This window comes from Hemitrygon akajei, chromosome 5, assembly GCF_048418815.1.
Source record: "Hemitrygon akajei chromosome 5, sHemAka1.3, whole genome shotgun sequence".
In the NCBI taxonomy this organism is placed as follows: domain Eukaryota; kingdom Metazoa; phylum Chordata; class Chondrichthyes; order Myliobatiformes; family Dasyatidae; genus Hemitrygon; species Hemitrygon akajei.
The window spans coordinates 167,857,311-167,865,140 of record NC_133128.1 but is presented as its reverse complement, the minus strand read 5'-3'; positions in this window follow the sequence as shown (position 1 = coordinate 167,865,140).

Sequence of the window (7,830 nt, the reverse complement as noted above, 5' to 3'; positions counted from 1 at the left end):
TGAGACATATATCTCTTATAGCATAAATTATCCCTACCCAGCAACTTTTTTTCCAATCAAATTTAAACAACACTGATAAGTTGTCTGTTCTTACTCCAACACAAAATCCTTTTGAACATTTAGCACCCACAACTTTTCCCCGACTAAATGTATCCGTGGACCAAGTTTAAAATAATTTAGCGGCACTCCTGTAATTCCTCCCTAAAGCCACTGTCAATATAATTCCTTGGTGTTAATTTCTTTCCTCCCACAGCTTTTAACCTAAAAGCTTTCTCACATTGCTTAGTATATTTATAAAATACTAAGAATGCCTCAACTCTTAAAGGTATCTCATCCACAATATCTCCATATGCCTTTTTCAAATCCTTCATTAATCTAATCAGACTGATATCAGAAAACAGTCCACATTCAAAACTCTGCAATACCTTTAATTGTTCTTTCTTTCTTTTATTTAAATCCCATCTACTGCCTGTATCACTGAACAACAAGCCACTATAATCCTCTATCAGCTGCTTATGGGAAAAAGTTGCTGGATAGGGTTAATTTGAACTAAATGGCTCGATTCTATGTTCTCTTGAGATGTTTTCAATGCCAGAAATTGTGTACAAGGATAACATGGTTTATGTTTTTCTCTTTTTTTACAATGGAATGCTAGAAGTTTGTTAGCTAATGGTCACGGGATTTTAGTACTCTGTGAGGTAGTGACACAAATGTGAAATGGATGCTGGAGTAAGACTTTCTGGAGGAGAAGCATCTGGTGTGCTTGAATAATGCTAAGTAGGTAGCAGTAACGCACCTCATGTTGGTCTGCCAACTGCCTTTAGACATTACTAGAAGGCAGCCAATAAAAAGTTTGGCCATTCCACATAAACCTCTGTGTGAGTGGGTCAGTGTAAGAGTGGAGGGCAGAGATTGTGACTGTACAAGCTTTGGCAAGGAGAGGAGAATGCAAAAATAACCTTCTGGTAAATTTGGTTTTGCACAATTAGAGCAGTGGGAATGGCAATCAGGCCAGTGTAGTGTGCCTCTTGTAGGATATGGGAAGATAGGGAGACCTTCAGTATCCCCGATGACTAACTTGCAGAGGTGTAACTATTTGCAGCTTCATGAAGACTGCATTGGGTAGCTAGAGCTGGATGAACCCCAGATCACTCAGGAGGTTGAAGGGTTGATTGACAGGAGAAACAGGGAGGTAGTTACTCCTAAGATGCAGGACACAGTTAAATGGGTGACCACCAGGGGAGGGAAAGGAGTTAGGCAGCTAGTGCAGGATAGCCCTGTACCCATTCCTCTCACTAACAAATATGTTGTTTTGGATACTCTTTGGGGAGTGGGAACAACCTAGCAGAGGGAAACAACAACTGTCAGATCTCTGGCACTGATTCTGGCTCTAAGACTCAGAAGGGAAGGGAGAAGAGCAGAGCAAGAGTGATAGGGGATTCATTGGTTTGGGGAACAGGTAGGAGGTTCTTGTGGATGAGAATGAGGTTCCTGGATGGTATGTTACCTCCCACGTGCCAGGGTCATCTCAAATTGAGTCTCTCTACAGCATTCTGAAGTAACATTGGCAGGAAGGGTGATGAGGTCCCACAGTGAGTTCAAGGAGTTAGGTGTTAAGTTAATGGACAAGGTCATTTGTCAATGGGCTTGCTAAAGTTCATGAAGACAAGGCCCACTGCCGATCCTTCAACTTCCCCAGTAACATCTTCAAAATACTCTATGCTTAGAAATGACCTATCATGCACAAAACCATGTTGTCTATCCCTATTATGTCATCTCTCTGTTACGTTCCCCCAGTAACTGGGTGACTTACCAGCAAAGATAGAGAGGTCCGCTGAAGCCTGGTGCTACTATTTTCAAACGTTTTATTTATAAAGGGGCACAAACAAAATGACAATTTCTATTAGCCATCGCCTCTTTCCCGGGGAGTCCCCCCGTGGGGAACTTGAGTAATTTGGCGAGGTACTCTCCCACCTTTCCTTTCCACGAGGGTTATTCTCTTAACTCCATGTTCCCAACCTAGTCCATCATGGGAATTTCCGCCCAATTCTTTAATGCTACACAGGTAGTTAACCCTTTTGTCAAGACTATACAGGCTGATGTGTTTTAGTTCGAACCTTTTTCTCCAGCCGCATTTAAATTTCGGCTTCCTCACAGCGCTTTCTTGAATAACAATAGCGTGTGAGGCCCCTTTACATTCCAAATCAACCTGTAATCGATGCGCAGGCATCAATCTAGACTTTAACTTTTTTCCATTCGATTTGGGAACTACAGATTTACCTTTCTCCTCCACAACAACAGTTATCTCCCCATTCGTAAACTCCACCTTAACTCTGAACACTCCCTTCAGCACAGACACCTTCTTTCCCGAACCAAGTCTATCTGATCCAAAAGGACGGCCGTCTCGCCCAGCCGAGTCAAATACCTCAGACTTTTTCTGAGCTCCGTGACTAGGTTTAGGACCACGGGCCTCCCCATCTTGGACACACTCAAACGGGGCATTGGCCTCTTCCAGGCTTTCAATACCCATACCCTTTTCAAATTCTAAATTCCTCTGATCCTCCCAGTTACTCTCTGGGCAACTCACTTCCGAAGTAAACTCAACCCCTTGGGCTGAAACAACCTCATCTGCCAACCCAGCAGACTTCTTCAAGGTAATGGCATCCTTTTCATCGAGGACTGCCCTCATTTCATTATCCGGAACACCTTTAGACTCATCCAAGTCCAACCCTGGACCTTTTAACAGCTTTATCTGTTTCTCATCTTTATTTCCTACCTCTAGGACCTTTTACTTCGCTAAGGGAGGATCTACCTTCTCTCCTTTACCCCCTTTTACGTTACTATTCCTCGTTTTACCACCCTCGAAACCCTCGTGGCACAGGGTCGGTAACGACGTCTGGGCCAAGTTTAAACTGCTCGCTTTCTCAGCTGCCGCTCTCGACAGGCTGCGAGTGTCCGCGCATGCGGGATAGCTCGGGGACTCTATGGGCGGGGCCTCAACACTCACGGGCTGGGTTGTCAGCGTCACGGCGGCTCCCATCTTCCCACCCGCTAGGTCGTTACCCAGAAGGACGTCCACGCCTTCCCCCGGCAACTCCGGCAGGACCCCCAGTTCCACTGGTCCTGACATCAACTCACAATCTAGAAGGACCCTATGCAAAGGCACTACCTCGGTCCAGTTTCCTATGCCTCTCAGGGCTACCTCGCCCGTCGGAGGTCCGAATGGTAATACGTTACGGCTAATTAATGATAGCTCCGCCCCCGTGTCTCTCCAAATCCGTACGGGGATAGGCAGGTCCCCCTTCCTCACAGACACGGTTCCGGGTGACAGAGAAGCAGTTTCAGCGACAGGTTACTATCGATGCAATGCTCCTCAGACAGGATGAAGAGGTCAATACTCCCCAATGCCATTAGGCTTTACAATTCTACCGCCAGGACTTAAGAACTTTTTAAAAGCTATTATTAATGCTTTTTGAGATAGTGATTTAGATGCATATCATATTTTTTTACTGAGTTAAGTATTGTATGTAATTAGTTTTGCTACAACAAGTGTATGGGACATTGGAAAAAAGTTGAATTTCCCCATGGGGATGAATAAAGTATCTATCTAAATCTCCGACCCCTCGCACTCTCTGCTCCCCTGGGATCCTCTTGCCGATTTTCTGATTACCACTGCACGCCCGATAGGGATCGCTGCTCTCTCTCTCTCTGGCTCCTTTCTCGGAGCAAAGCATTTAGATGCAATATGACCCACCTTTCCACAATTAAAACAGGTCAAGCCAGGACCTCTCCTCAATTTTACCACTAGCTCCCAGCGGGATCTCCGCCTCAGCCGACTGTCTCTCGGGTAACTTTATGGCGAGGAAAACTTTGTCTTGTGGGTTAGGGCATATTCATCTGCGAACCTAGCAATTTCTGAGATGGACTGATTCGTCCTCTCATTTAAATACATCCGGATCTCTTCCGGAACACAACCTTTAAATTCCTCAATAAAAAATAACTCCCTGAGACGCCCATAATTCTCGGCCACCTTTTCCGCGGTGCACCAACGGTCCAAGAGCACACCCTTCTCATGGGCTAGCTTGGTATACGTTTGATTCCACCTTTTCCTTAAATTTCAGAACCTTTGTCTATACGCCTCAGCTACTAACTCGTAACCTCGGAGAATGGCCTCCTTTACTTGGTCATAATTCCTTTCCCCTTCCAGGGGCAACGCGGCATATGCCCGCTGTGCTTTCCCTCGTAACACACTTTGTAACAACGCCACCCACTGCTCTCTGGGCCACTTCTGATTCACTGCCACCTTTTCAAAAAGCAAGAAATAACTATCAACATCCGTCTCCTCGAACGGGGGGACCAACCTCCACGCCCGACTAACATCAAACCCCTCCTCTCTCTCTTCCCCTTGAGCTCTTCGCTCTTGCTTTCACCTGTTCAGCTCCAATTCATGGCTCCTATGTTTCTCTTTCTCTTCTGCTTCCAGCTGCTTTAGTTTGAACGCCTGCTCCCTTTCCTTTTCCTTTGCAGCTGCTTCTAGCTGCTTTACTTTAAGATCTTGTTCCAACCTTACTTTCTCCAACTCTAACTGATCTGTCCCACTCGCTAATCTCTTTTCGGGGATATTTTCCAAATCCTCAGCTGCAAACACCTTCTTCCCAATGTAATACTGATTTATGACCCTTCGCACTTCCTGCTTTTTCATTGATGACCTCACCTCTGCGAGGTCTAACCCCTTTGCCAGATTTAACAAGTCTAATTTGGTAGCCGTCCCTAGCGCCTCTACAGTCGGGTTTCTCATAAATTCCTCCACATCCATCTTTGCTGGTTTCCTGTCTGGCTACCTGCGTAACCAGATTTAAGTTTGGACTTACAGCCCGATTCACTGACCCTCCCCTTTGGTTTCAAATCCCGGACGAGCCCCCACTTGTTACGTTCCCCCAGTAAAGATAGAGAGGTCCGCTGAAGCCTGGTGCTACTATTTTCAAACGTTTTATTTATAAAGGGGCACAAACGTATGGTTAATACAAAACATTCAGATCATATACATCATCAAAACTGAATCTAAAGCACAGGTGTAGTAATAATCAATCAAAAATGAGCTCTATCGTTGTCTAGGGGATACTGAGTCCAATGGAATATAAGAGTCACTCAAAGTCTGCAGGCTTCCCCGTTTCGGGAACCGCTGGCATTTCACGTGTTGGAGAGAGAGAAAAGGAACACTTGCCCGTCGTCCTTGTGAAGCAAATCCCTGCTGTTAGTTAAAGTGGTTTTTCCTTTTGGGTCCAGCCACAGACTCCTGATCCGGAATCTAACGCACATGGCTTCCTTCAGAATGGCTTCCCGCTCTGACGGGAAGCACTATCGTGTCTTCTTCGTGTGTCTCCTTGGTGCATCTGAGGCCCCGCCTCGGCAGCCCACCTTTTATCTGGACTAGCAGGGTTGTAGATGTCAATCAGGGTGGGGGCGAGGCAATCTTTCCCCCATCACCCATTGCCCTGAGGGTTTGCACGTAGGCCAGTTCCTTATTCCACAAAGGTGTCTCCCAAGACAATGGCTATGTCCAAGGCTTTTGTCTTGCTGAGCGACCAGCCCACATTCCAAACCGTAAGGCTCTCTCTCTCTCTCTTGCGATTCTCACAAAGGAGGGGGCTGAGGTCATGACATCTCCAAATATTAATATATCCTGCCCCTCAGAGTAACTTCCGCACTCAGGAGTGTGGTAGAACAGAGGGTTCTCGGAATACAGATCTGTAATTCCTTAAGAAGGGTGCCACAGGTAGATAGGGCTGTGAAGAGATCTTACGGCACATTGGCTTTCATAGATCAGTATAAATAGGGTAAATGCAAGCAGGCTTTTTTCAGAGGTTGGGCGAAATGAGAACCAGAGATCATAGGTTAAGGGTGAAAAGTGAAATATTTAAGGGGATCCCAAGGAGGACTTCATGCAGTGTAAGTGGGTAAAGAACTGCCAGAAGTGTTGGATGCAGATTTGATTGCAAATTTTAAGAGGAGTCTCGATAAGTACATGTATGCAAAGAGTACAGAGGCCTATGCTCCAGGTGCTAGTGAATGGGACCAGAGAGAGTAAGTTCGGCACAGCCCATTTCTGACTTGTGCTCTATGAATCAAGGACCAGGAAGCAGAAAAAGTGTGCAAAACTGCAAACACAAAAATAATAAATGACTTATCCTATTTATATCCCTCATAATTTCATATACTTCTATTAAATCACCCCTCGTTCTCCAATGCTCCAGGGAATAAAGTCCTAAACTATTCAAACCTTCCCTATAATTGAGGTCCTCAAATCCCAGCACCATCCTAGTAAATTGAAAATAGTCATTGAAAGCAATTCCATATGTTGTGGGAGCATTTCAGTGATGGGGCAAATGAAATTGAGTGAGGTTATTCTCTTTGGTTTTAGAGCCTGATGATTGAGGGGTAATAACTGTTCCTGAACCTGGTGGTGTGAGTCCTGAGGCTCCTGTATCTTCTTCCTAAAGGCAGCAACAAGAAAAGAGCACGACCCGGGTGGTGAGGTTCCCTGATAATAGACGCTACTTATCTGCAACAAAGCTCAGTGTAAATGCACTCAATAGAGGGGAGTGCTTTACCCAAAATGGACTCAGCTGTACCCACTACATTCTGTAGGATTTTCCATTCAAGGGCATTGGTGTATTCATACCAGGCTGTGAGCTAGTACTCATTGCCTGCAAGGTAGTGTAAGCAAACTCTGATATAATAGTTGAACCAAATTGCAAGACTGCAGAGGGGTGGGGAGAATGTCACTAGATGCAACCTTTTTTTGATTCTGGTCATTTCACAAGAACCTGAGTGCTACTGTGAAGAAGCTTCATGAAGTTGTTATATCTTTGAATTCTGTTCATCTCCTCCAATCCATTTTCCTCTACTCAAAAGTCCATTTTGTAATTTTTCCCAGTTGAAACTTTCCTGCTAACATTACTCAAACTGTAGATACTCATAGACACATCAATAGTCTTAAGTGGTTTTGGTTTTCACCCATTTAGTAACATGTTTAAACAGATTACATTAAGTAGGCAAATAACCAACTGACTCCTCTATATACAGAACAAATTTAGTTCAAAGAAAACTCTGGAACTTTACAGTAATAATTGAGGAACAAAATTAATGTTTTGTAACATTAGACAAATAAAAGCATTATTAAAAGTCACCTCAAATTCTGTAGGCCCAAGAATCTAAGCTTTAAAGCAATGTTACATGTCACAATAAATACTTTGATTATAAAGATGATCGAGTACTTTTATAAGTAACAAGGGATTATTTTTTGCAATATTTGGAGAGCTTAATATTCCTTGGAAATTTTCTATTGAAATTCAGTTAATAAATGCAGTTCTCTAGATCCAAAAAATCTGCTCTCACTCCAGAATTATTCACTTTAATTTAAAAACAACAAGTCTTTTAAGGACCAAATTGATCAGCCATTGAAACTAATACGTGGCTCATAGCGGTTGATTGAAATGCAGGGCAGTTGCAGACTAATTAAAATGATTTCTATATGCAACCAGTATGAACCATACCTTCACTGACTGCATACACCTCAGCTGAGGACTTGGGATCTTGTAAAGTGTAACAAAGCAGAAATAGTGGCCCATATTCACAGGGGCAGGAGACAATTCCAGACATCCAAAAAAGTATTAATGCCAGAAAGCTAATTGCAAGATCATAGATGCAATGTTATCTCAAGATCAATAAATTCACAAATGGACAAGGCCAGAAAATGCTTCTTCACATGCTACATCCCACCAATTGCAATCTACTAACAATCCTCATCAGACTCAACCTCCATCAATT